We start from the raw sequence: 12541 nt of genomic DNA on the forward strand, positions 1-12541 counted from the left end.
CCCCAGTATTCATCCTAACCATGTTAAGATAAAGGAAACTGGACATATTCAGCCATTAGTGGTCTAGCAAAGCATTCAGTGGTCCATATGATATATTTAAGCAATTAGGCCCGAGGGGGTGTGGTATATGGGTAATTTTCTACAGCTAAGGGCTGCTCTTAAGCACGGCGCAACGCGGAGTGCCTGGATACAGCCCTTAGCCGTGGTATATTGGCCATATACCACAAACCCCGAGGTGCCTTATTGCTATTATAAACTGGTGACCAATGTAATTAGAAGAGTAAAAAGAAATGTTTTGTCATACCCGTGGTATACCATGGCTTTCAGTCATTCAGCATTTATTGCTCAAACCACCGAGTTTATAATTCAAAATAAGGGCTAGATTCTATCAGATCCACGCTAGCCGACACCTGCATAGCAGTTGTTTTCCACAAGTGGCTCCGGGCATTAAACTTAAAGTGGACATTGCCATTAGCTGCATTAACAGAAATCCCATGCAGCGTTGTTTACAAGTTTGAACACTGAACTGTGAGATGTAATCTACTGAAGTAGGCTGATAGAAATCTTCATTATTTTGTTGAATGATTTTCAATTTGAGCATCATTATTTATTTCTCGTTCAGAACTTCTAACGCGAGTGGGATGGGTGTGGCATCGTGGCAATGATCACAAGAGCAGCTGCTCACCGATTTGACAGCGTCAACGCAGTTACACCCCCGACACCGCCACAATATCAGCTATGTGGGTGTCGGCTATCGCTGTTGATCTGATTGAATCTAGGCCTACGTGTTGGCAGGGAAAATCCATTTGACATACTAGACACAAGAGGTCAATCTTCACTCACTGAAGTCAGATTTAGATTCACTCTGAGATTGCCTTACTGTAGATGCCATTGCTTTTGCGCATACAAAGAAGGCCCGGAGTGCCTTTGCAGGTACTGTATAAATCGGTAAACTTGTCCAAGTTCCCCCATATCTGGACACAGCCATAACAGGAGGGGTAAAAGTGAGTTGAAGTACTGTACTATGCAATAAGCAAGCCTTATTTTTCTGGACTAACCTCCATTACTTGTCTTAGTTTTTTTGCTGGGTGATTATGATCCATCTGTTAATCTGACAGCCTAGAAGACTTGGGGCCAGATATACTTATCATTTGCACCAGTCCAAATTTTCAGAAGGGAATCAAAGAGACCAAAATACAAAGCTAAAAGCTCTTTACCTTTTCCTTAACTTTTTGTTTGAAATCTCTCTAAAACTAACAGTGCCCACGTTTAGCACATCTGGCCTCAACATGGTGTGTCAGATGACTCCACTCTCTTTGAGGAATGGTGTCACTCAGTATTTTCAGAGGGTAAATATCACCAAACATGGTCATCTAAATAAACCTGTGTGCCTACTGATACACTAGCCTGGTCTCAGATCTGTTTGTGCTGTATAGCCAATCATAGGAGTTGGCAAGACAGAGCAAACAGATCTGAGACCAGGCTACTGATATGCTGGACTCAGAATCAATATGAATTGCCTTATTACATAGTTTTATTTTTGTTAAATTCTACTTTAGCACTAACATTTATGATTTATGATACACACAGCCTGTTATTGATCTATGTCTAGATTTCATTATCGTTTGTATGCTCTCCAAAAATGGAAGAGCCATTTTGAATCATATAAAGGGATAATCATGTGTAAGTTGTTCATGATTTTTGACATTCGTATTTGAATATATCTGTTAGTTTCTTTGGGAACAGTCATGGGTGCCAGGGATTTGCTGGCTGCAAGATTCATATTTTTATTTTATGTGCAGAATACAGCTGAATGCAGATGCTTGCAAATCTACTGTGTGACTGAACCATATATTTAATAAAAATTGTTTTAATAAAAAGACTGCTCTTTATTTTAACGTTATCTCTTGGGGCAGATAGCAAATTGACAGCCTACTGTGTAAGATTTTAATTTGTGCTTCTCTTGGCTTGATGACAAAAATAATTAATCTGAATTACTAGAGTGGTGCTACAAATTTCAGACAGTTACATTCACCACTGTGTGAAATATGAGATAGAAAATATATATGCAGCATGCAACAATTTCAGAGATTTTACATTTAGCAGACGCTCTTATCCAGAGCGACTTACAGTTAGTGAGTGCATACATTTTTTATACTGGCCCCCCGTGGGAATCAAACCCACAACCCTGGCGTTGCAAACGCCATGCTCTACCAACTGAGCTACATCCCTGCCGGCCATTCCCTCCCCTACCCTGGGCCAATTGTGCGCCGCCCGATGGGTCTCCCGGTCGCGGCCGGCTACAACAGAGCCTGGATTCAAACCAGGATCTCTAGTGGCACAGCTAGCACTGCGATGCAGTGCCTTAGACCACTGCGCCACTCGCCACTTTTACTGAGTTACAGTTCATATAAGGAAATCAGTCAATTATAATGAATTCATTAGGTTCTATGACAACTTTGACAAAATATTGTTATTGTTACAATAAAATAATATATTAATAACATTTTAACCAGCACATCTGCATATCTCTTGTCTACCTTATAATTGATCTTGAACATCTTTGACAGGAAGCTGAACTTCCCTCTGCCTTTCTGGACAGCCTCAGCTTGAGGAAGACTGGCATCGCTCTGTTTCTCAACAGCAGACTCAGTGGGGAGAACAGACGTCACCTCTCTGTCATGGATGTTGCCTCCATCTTGAGAGGTTCCTTGCTTTCCTATGGGCTCTATCTCCATTGAGGGTTAAGACAACTGGGAGAAGTTCATCAAGTAGCCTTTGTGAACCGATTCACAGCATTGGCATAGTCCTGTGAGGAGTTGTTAGAGACCAAAGAGCCTCCACAAGAAGTGCTGCTTGAGCTTTTCTGGCCAGAGACACCAGTTGGAGCCTGTGAGGCTTCCTGATCTACCCCCCAGGAAGCAGAAGGGATGAGAAGAGGGAGAAACAACCTCTTCACTGCCTCCTCAGTAAAGGCATGAATAGGTTCAGAGGAAAAAAGCTTCCCTGATTGTTTTTGCCTCATTACAAATGTCGAATCAGCTGCCACCGATTCCTAAATAAATAGTTGTTTGTGATAATTAGGTTCTGAAATTCATCGACCAGTTGATCATGGGACATAGAGCAAACCTACCCCTGGGCAATTACTTCCTCCAGTCTCTTCAAAGCAGAATCAATAGGAACCTGCTGGAGTCCGGCTGGATTTACAATATCCAGGATGATACTCACAACGTCAGACATGGTTACAAAGTACGAAAACCTTTGCACTCACTACTGTAAGGCGCCCTGGATAAGAATGTCTGCTTAATGACTAAAATGTCAATGTAAATGTCAATAGTTGTACTCTTAACAATTGGACAACTATTGACTGATACCTCAGTTGGAATAAGGGTCCCTGGGAGTGAAGTTTTAGTCCTAAAGACCTTGATAAGGAGGAGGTGGTCCTGGGTGGCTTGTACACCAGATCTCCATTGCCTTCACAGTCAACCTTTCTGACAGTTTCCAACATACTAGCCACAATATTATTAAGTCTGGCAAGCTCCCCTGCAGTCATCATGTCGTCGAACTTGAACATGTCCTCCTGGATGGTCAGTAAGATTTGACTGATACATTTTGGGGCATTAGCCACGGTAACACTGCTTTTGACAGCTCTCACTAAGTATTCGGTGGTCCTCTGTAGCTCAATTGGTAGAGCATGGCACTTGTAATGCCCGGGTAGTGGGTTCGATCCCCGGGACCACCCATACATATAAATGTATGCACACATGATTGTAAGTCGCTTTGGATAAAAGTGTCTGTTAAATGGCATATTATTATATTATTTACCGACTGCGACGTCTTTTGGATGTCTTTTTTGGAGACCGGCCATCTAATGTTTTGAGACCGGCCGTCTGATGTCCGGCCTTCATTTCAACGACGTCGATTTTTGGTCCGGATCGGACCAAATCTGAACCAATGTTTTTTATACATTGTAGAAAGAAATAAAGACGTCCAAAAGACCAAATCTGAACCAATCATAGATATCTGTTTCACAAGTTTGGACAGCGCAGCACAGTACAGTACAGTACACAGTACAGTAAAGAAAAGTAGATTATAGTACAGTAGAGTACAGTACAGTAGAGCACAGTAGAGTACAGTACATTACAGTACACAGTACAGTAAAGAAAAGTAGATTATAGTACAGTAGAGTACAGTACAGTAGAGTACAGTAAATAAAAGTCAAGTATAGTGTCACGTCTCCTCCCGTTGCTCCCCTCCGGCGCTCTGATTCGCCGGTCTACTGAGCCACCGGTCTGAGCGCACCACCTCGGCAACACAGGAATGGAAACCCAATGCACCCTAATCACCTCCAGCGCACCTGCACCTCATCATCTCATCACCACCACTATATATCCCTGGACTGTTCATTCATTGTTGTGTGTAATTGTTAGTGTTGTGTTGTTTACTCGCTCCTTGTTATTCTCTTTCTCAAGTAAACCTTTACCTTGTTGATTCCTGCGTCCTGCCTCTTCGTATCCTAAGTACTCGTCACAGAATTACACACCTCTCACGAAAATGGATGCAGCAGGTAATCCTCCTAGAGTTTCCCAGCGCCTCGACCAGCACCAGCAGCAGCTAGCCCAGTTGAACGCCGCCATGCAGGAAGTGCTCCAATCTCTGCATAATCTGCCCAGCACTCTGATTCCACATCAGGGAGCGGCGAGTGCACCCAGTCCACCTGTTCCCGTGCTATCACCAACTTCTGAGGGACCCCTCTCCCTACCGGAGCGCTATGACGGTAAAACTACTAAATGTAGCGGCTTCCTGCTACAGGTTTCACTTTATCTGGCACGTCAGCCTGGGGCATATCCATCTGACCAAGCCAGGATAGCGCTGGTGATTTCGCTACTTAAAGGAATGGTGCTGGATTGGGCCACGGTAGTCTGGGAAGGAGGTGAGGTCGCGGCGCTTCCCTACTCCACCTTCCTCGCTCGGTTCAGGGCGGTGTTTGATCATCCCACGGAGGGAAAGGACGGGGGTGAGCGTCTCCTCCAGCTACAACAGGTAGAGGGGCCCACGTCCGAATACGCTCTGAGCTTTCGCACGGTGGCGGCGTCTTCAGGCTGGAATGAACGTGCTCTGCGTACAGCCTTCAGGAGAGGCTTACGGAAGGACATCAAGACGGAACTCGCATGTCGGGATGACGAGATGGACCTTGATACCCTCATCGCCACGTCCATCCGTCTTGATGACATGTTGAGAGACAGACGGCGTTCCCAACACCTCCCAGAGCCTCAACGCTCACCCCATCTGAGCTATGGAAGCCGCCCTGCCTCCGAGTCCTCACCCATGGAGGTGGGCAGCACCCCCTACACCACCACAGACCACAGATCTCCTGGTGGCTCCCAATCTAGGCGGTATGAGTTATCTCCTATCATAAAACCATTGTTTTTAGTTCCCATAACGGTGACTGGTCCTTCTCTTCCATTTCCACTGCAATGATAGATTCCGGATCAGCGGGGAACCTTATAGATAGGAAGCTGGTCTCTGAATGGGGGTTGCCCACCGTGCCACTGCCTTCTCCGCTACACGTCACCTCGCTGGACAATAAACCACTTGGATCAGGCACCATTACGCACGTCACTTTCACCATCACCATTCCCACACTACCGGAGCACCACGAGGAGCTGTCATTCCACATCAGCAGGTCACCTCTTCACCGGATCGTCTTGGGATTGCCCTGGCTCAGACTACACAACCCCACCATCAATTGGATCACCAAGAGGATCACAGCCTGGTCCACCTCATGCCGGAAGACCTGCCTGCCGGTGGTTTGTTGTTCCACGTCAGTGGAGAGTCCGGATTCCGCCCTCCAGCCCAACATTCCACATGAGCACGCAGATCTCTCCGATGTCTTCTCTTCATCAAAGGCTATGTGTCTCCCCCCGCACAGGCCCTGGGACTGCGCCATTAACCTGCTGGAGGGTCAACACCCCCCGAAGAGTCGCATTTACTCCCTTTCCATGGCCAAATAAGACGGAGGACTGAGGCTGTGCATTGACTACAGGGGGCTGAAAGCAGACACCACCAAGTACCGGTACCCCCTCCCTCTGGTTCCGTCGGCCATCAAGCAGCTACAAGGGGCCCGGTACTTTAGCAAGTTGGACCTGAGGAGTGCCTACAACCTGATCCGAATCCGGGAAGGAGACGAGTGGAAGACGGCATTCAGCACTATCTCAGGCCACTATGAATACTGCGTCATGTCCTACGGCCTCGCCAACGCACCTTCTGTGTTCCAGTCCTTCGTCAATGACGTGTTCCAAGACATGCTGAGTAGACAGGTGGTGGTGTACATTGACGATATCCTGATCTACTCGGCTACGTTTGAGGAGCACGTCAGGGACGTCAGAGCTGTCCTACTCCACCTCAGGGAACACAGCCTGTTGGTGAAGGGGGAGAAATGCGAATTCCACCAACAGGCCATCTCCTTCCTGGGATACAGGATCAGTCCTCAGGGGGTGTTCATGGAAAGAGAGAAGACGGACGCCGTCAGGTCATGGCCAGTCCTTACCACCATCAAGGGCCTACAGAGCTTCCTGGGCTTTGCTAATTTCTACCAGCGTTTCATCAGGTCGTTCAGCTCCATAGCCGCCCCGCTCACCTCTCTCCTTCAGGGTGGGCCTCAGAAACTGGCCTGGATCCCTGAGGCTGACGCTGCCTTCAAGAGGCTGAAGGGGAGGTTCACCACAGCGCCCATCCTAAAACACCCAGATCCATCTTGTCCTTTCATCCTGGAGGTGGACGCATCTGAGGAGGGCGTGGGTGCGGTCCTCTCACAGCGGCAAGGTAAGCCAGAGAAAATGTATCCCTGTGCCTTTTTCTCTAAAATGCTTACCCCTGCAGAGAGGAACTATGGAGTTGGAGACAGGGAGCTGTTGGCGGTGGTGCTCGCTCTGGAGGAATGGAGACACTGGCTGGAGGGCTCAGACCATCCATTCCGGATTCTTACTGACCACCGGAATTTGGAGCACATACGGGCAGCGAAATGGATGAACTCTCGTCAAGCCAGGTTGGCCCAATTTCTTACTCGCTTTCAGTTCATTCTGTCCTACTGCCCAGGATCCCAGAATGTGAAAGCTGACGCACTCTCCAGGATGTACCATACCGGAGAAAGGAAGGACCTGGGGGCCCTATCCTGCCCCCATCCCTCATTGTTGCACCTGTCGTTTGGGATGTGGACGAAGACATCCGCCTGACGGCTCAGGAGGACCCAGCTCCTGCCAACACCCCTCCGGGGCATGTGTATGTACCCACCAGTGTCCGTGGGTACATACATGTGTCTCTCCTCAGGCCGGTGGTTCCTGGTCCTCTGGCGGATGCCGTCCCCCAGGGTACGCCCCCTCCGCCCCTGGACATTGACAGGAGTCCGGCGTATGATGTGAGGGACCTGCTGGACTCCAGGTTCCGTGGGGGACGGCTCCGTTACCTGGTGGACAGGGAGGGGTACTGATGTCAAGACAGCTTACCTTTGAGTCACTCAGACCTCTATGGAGGGCCTCAAATTCCCTAGAGCTGACCTCCTGTATGGGGTTCTTCTTGAGATTACGCTGAATTGGTGACCGACCCCAGAGTGAAAAACTCTGCAAGTTTACTCTGCATGTTGTTCAATATTCCACTGGTGGCAGAATATATTTTATGTTTTCCTGTTATGATGTCCACTCTTCAAATTACTCAGTTCAGATTCATTGGAGCATGTGTATTTCTGTGTGTTCGCTGGTTGGTCTATATCTGCCTGCACTGTATTTTCACCAGCCTCAATGGCTTGTACGATGTTTTCTACATCTGCCACAAATCCCTCTAAGATTTTAGTTGCCTCTGAATGAACATTGCAGAAGACATACAGGCCGTGTCCTCTACCATAGTGGTTATCTTGGTCTGGCTAGAGACCTTGCTGCAGTGTTGCTGATCTTCTTTCAGATCTCAGGAGTATTTCGAGAACTCACTCTTGGGCCTTTCTCTGGAAACGCTGACTTGATAGTGTCCTGATGCTTGGGATTAGAAACCCTGAAGAAGATCTAAGGGCTTTGGTGCTGGTTGCGCTTTCCTGCGGATTCACATAGGATGATGATGACTTACAAGAAGAAAAGGAAAAGCTTGAAGTAGTGAATCATCCAGTTTGGGGATGACACTATCCACATACTGGATGGCACTTGGATCTGATGATCCTTTCCTACTCAGATATGGGGAGCATTCCTCAGCTGGGTTCTCAGATTTATAAGAAGTCATTATGAGAACTTCCTTGGTGCAAGCATCAATCTCTACATCCACCACTGAGCTGACCTCTGACAATTGAGCCTCACCCTGCTTGGTTATGGTACAGTGCATTCTGAAAGTATTCAGACCCCTTTACTTTTTCCACATTTTGTTACGTTACAGCCTTATCCTTATTCTAAAATGGATTAAATAGTTTCCCCCCCCCTCATCAATCTACACACAATACCCCATAATGACAAAGCAAAAACAGGATTATAGATATCACATTTACATCAGTATTCAGACCCTTTACTCAGTACTTTGTTGACGCACCTTTGGCAGCGATTACAGCCTTCAGTCTTCTTGGGTATGATTCTACAAGTTTATCCTATTCTTCTCTGCAGATCCTCTCCAGCTCTGTCAGGTTGGATGGGGAGCGTCGCTGCACAGCTATTTTCAGGTCTCTCCAGAGATGTTCGATCGGGTTCAAGTCCAGGCTCTGGCTGGGCCACTCAAGGACATTCAGAGACTTGTCCCGAAGCCACTCCTGCGTTGTCTTGGTTGTGGGCTTAGGGTCGTTGTCCTGTTGGAAGATGAACCTTCGCCCCAGTCTAAGGTCCTGAGCACTCTGGAGTAGGTTTTCATCAAGGATCTCTCTGTACTTTGCTCTGTTCATCTTTCTCTCGATCCTGACTAGTCTCCCAGTCCCTGCCGCTGAAAAACATCCCCACAGCATGATGCTGCCACCACCATGCATCACCGTAGGGATGGTGCCAGGTTTCCTCCAGACGTGACGCTTGGCATTCAAGCCAAAGAGTTAAATCTGGGTTTCATCAGACCAGAGAATCTTGTTTCTCATGGTCTGAGAGTATTTTAGGTGCCTTTCGGCAAACTCCAAGCGGGCTGTCATGTGCCTTTTACTGAGGAGTGGCTTCCGTCTAGCCACTCTACCATAAAGGCCTGATTGGAGGATTGCTGAAGAGATGGTTGTCCTTCTGGAAAGTTCTCCCATCTCCACAAAGGAACTCTGGAGCTCTGTCAGAGTGACCATCGGGTTCTTGGTCACCTCCCTGACCAAGGCCCTTCTCCCCTGATTGCTCAGTTTGGCCAGGCGGCCAGCTCTAGGAAGAGTCTTGTTGGTTCCAAACTTCTTCCATTTAAGAATGATGGAGGCCACTGTGTTCTTGGGGACCTTCAATGCTGCAGAAATGTTTTGGTACCCTTCCCCAGATCTGTGCCTCGACATAATCCCAGATGCACCTGAGCTCAATTTCGAGTCTCATTGCAAAGGGTCTGAATACTTAAGTAAATAAGGTATTTCTGTTTCATATTTTTAATACATTTACAAATATTTCTAAAAACCTGTTTTTGCTTTGTCATTATGGGGTATTGTGTGTAGACTGATGAGGGAAAAAAATAATTTAATCAATTTTAGAATAAGGCTGTAACGTAACAAAATGTGGAAAAAGTCAAGGGGTCTGAATACTTTCCGAACGCTCTGTATATTTGTGTTCAGTATATATAAAGTGTAATATTGGGATGCAAACTCAAAATTGAATACATTTCAACTCTATATCTGACGGAGCCAATCGTTTCTGAACATAACATGAAAGGTCCTTTTTTGACCTTGGACTAAAGGAGTAGGCTCCTTTTAATACATTATTGGGCTAGGTATACCGCTTGTCACTAGTTACCACACCCACAAAATCAAAATATTGCTATATCGTAAAAATTCATTGAAATAAAAATGAGGTTTCTGGTCTTCATTTAAGGTTAGCAGTGTGGTTAGGATCGAACTGACAACTGGAGAAACAAATAAGTGAGCAGCTGTTCAGAAAATACCTCACAGAACTTAATTTGAGATGTTTTATTTATCTTAGTCACTAGAATCTAGAACCGTAGCTAATTTGGCCAGCTACTAGCTGAGCTAGCTAGCTAGGCTCGATAGGGGGGTAAAAGCTAACTGGTAGCCTAGCTAGCTAACAAGTAACGAAATTGCTTTACCTTCAGGGAAAAATAACAAGCCTCAAGGTGACAGCTAACGTTTTAAAACGTTTAGGCATATTTTATATTACTAGTTAATATAAGCTAGCTAACTAACTTGGCTAACACCTAAATTAACTCTCAAAGAACTCCTGACTGTGTTGTGGGTCACGTGGATCGCGTCAGCCAGGCTACATACAAGCTGCATTTCACTAAAAGAACAATACAACATGATAATATTGCTGTTTTACAGTTTTTCTCAATCGCATGAAGCAATTTTTGGACCTGTGTTGAAGTATCTATAGCAGCAGAAGAGCAAGGCTCAAATACATTTACAGAACTTCTGATCCGTTTTCTTGCCTTTAAGTGTTTTGTTCACAGAATATGAAAACATTTTAATCAGAAGAGAAATGTGTTCATGGTAATACAAATTGAAGCCAAGTCTAGTAAATTGACCTTGTGTGTTAGGGTGACCATCCCATTTTCCCCGGGACAGCATCAGCCCGATTTCAGGTGTCCCGACATTCCAGGCTACAAAAAATGTAAAAATTGTCAGCAAGGCGCATCAATTAATGTAGGCCCAATCAATGACAATTGCTGAATGTCACTAGGCACACTTTTTGGTGGTTTGTAACAGATGTCTATTTCCATTAATCAAATGGCGCAAGTAGACTATACATGCAGGAGCATACCTGCAGTTTGGATGCTGGAATAATTTTGGAGTGGACGAACATGCACAAAGGTAGCCTACTTTTAGAAGTGATTTGTTTGACAATCAGATGAAAATACACTGCTCAAAAAAATAAAGGGAACACTTAAACAACACAATGTAACTCCAAGTCAAACACACTTCTGTGAAATCAAACTGTCCACTTAGGAAGCAACACTGATTGACAATACATTTCACATGCTGTTGTGCAAATGGAATAGACAACAGGTGGAAATTATAGGCAAGTAGCAAGACACCCCCAATAAAGGAATGGTTCTGCAGGTGGTGACCACAGACCACTTCTCAGTTCTTATGCTTCCTGGCGGAGCTTTCACTCTAGTGGTAGCATGAGACGAAGTCTACAACCCACACAAGTGGCTCAGGTAGTGCAGCTCATCCAGGATGGCACATCAATGTGAGCTGTGGCAAGAAGGTTTGCTGTGTCTGTCAGGGTAGTGTCCAGAGCATGGAGGCGCTACCAGGACACAGGCCAGTACATCAGGAGACGTGGAGGAGGCCGTAGGAGGGCAACAACCCAGCAGCAGGACCGCTACCTCCGCCTTTGTGCAAGGAGGAGCAGGAGGAGCACTGCCAGAGCCCTGCAAAATGACCTCCAGCAGGCCACAAATGTGCATGTGTCTGCTCATACGGTCAGAAACAGACTCCATGAGGGTGGTATGAGGGCCCGACGTCCACAGGTGGGGGTTGTGCTTACAGCCCAACACCGTGCAGGACGTTTGGCATTTGCCAGAGAACACCAAGATTGGCAAATTCGCCACTGGCGCCCTGTGCTCTTCACAGATGAAAGCAGGTTCACACTGAGCACATGTGACAGACGTGACAGAGTCTGGAGACGCCGTGGAGAACGTTCTGCTGCCTGCAACATCCTCCAGCATGACCGGTTTGGCGGTGGGTCAGTCATGGTGTGGGGTGGCATTTCTTTGGGGGGGCGCACAGCCCTCCATGTGCTCGCCAGAGGTAGCCTGACTGCCATTAGGTACCGAGATGAGATCCTCAGACCCCTTGTGAGACCATATGCTGGTGCGGTTGGCCCTGGGTTCCTCATAATGCAAGACAATGCTAGACCTCATGTGGCTGGAGTGTGTCAGCAGTTCCTGCAAGAGGAAGGCATTGATGCTATGGACTGGCCCGCCCGTTCCCCAGACCTGAATCCAATTGAGCACATCTGGGACATCATGTCTCGCTCCATCCACCAACGTCACGTTGCACCACAGACTGTCCAGGAGTTGGCGGATGCTTTAGTCCAGGTCTGGGAGGAGATCCCTCAGGAGACCATCCGCCACCTCATCAGGAGCATGCCCAGGCGTTGTAGGGAGGTCATACAGGCACGTGGAGGCCACACACACTACTGAGCCTCATTTTGACTTGTTTTAAGGACATTACATCAAAGTTGGATCAGCCTGTAGTGTGGTTTTCCACTTTAATTTTGAGTGTGACTCCAAATCCAGACCTCCATGGGTTGATAAATTTGATTTCCATTGATAATTTTTGTGTGATTTTGTTGTCAGCACATTCAACTATGTAAAGAAAAAAGTATTTAATAAGATTATTTCATTAATTCAGATCTAGGATGTGTTATTTTAGTGTTCCCTTAAT

The sequence above is a fragment of the Coregonus lavaretus genome (genome assembly GCF_964263955.1).
Source record: "Coregonus lavaretus genome assembly, chromosome: 20".
NCBI classification, from domain to species: Eukaryota; Metazoa; Chordata; class Actinopteri; order Salmoniformes; family Salmonidae; genus Coregonus; species Coregonus lavaretus.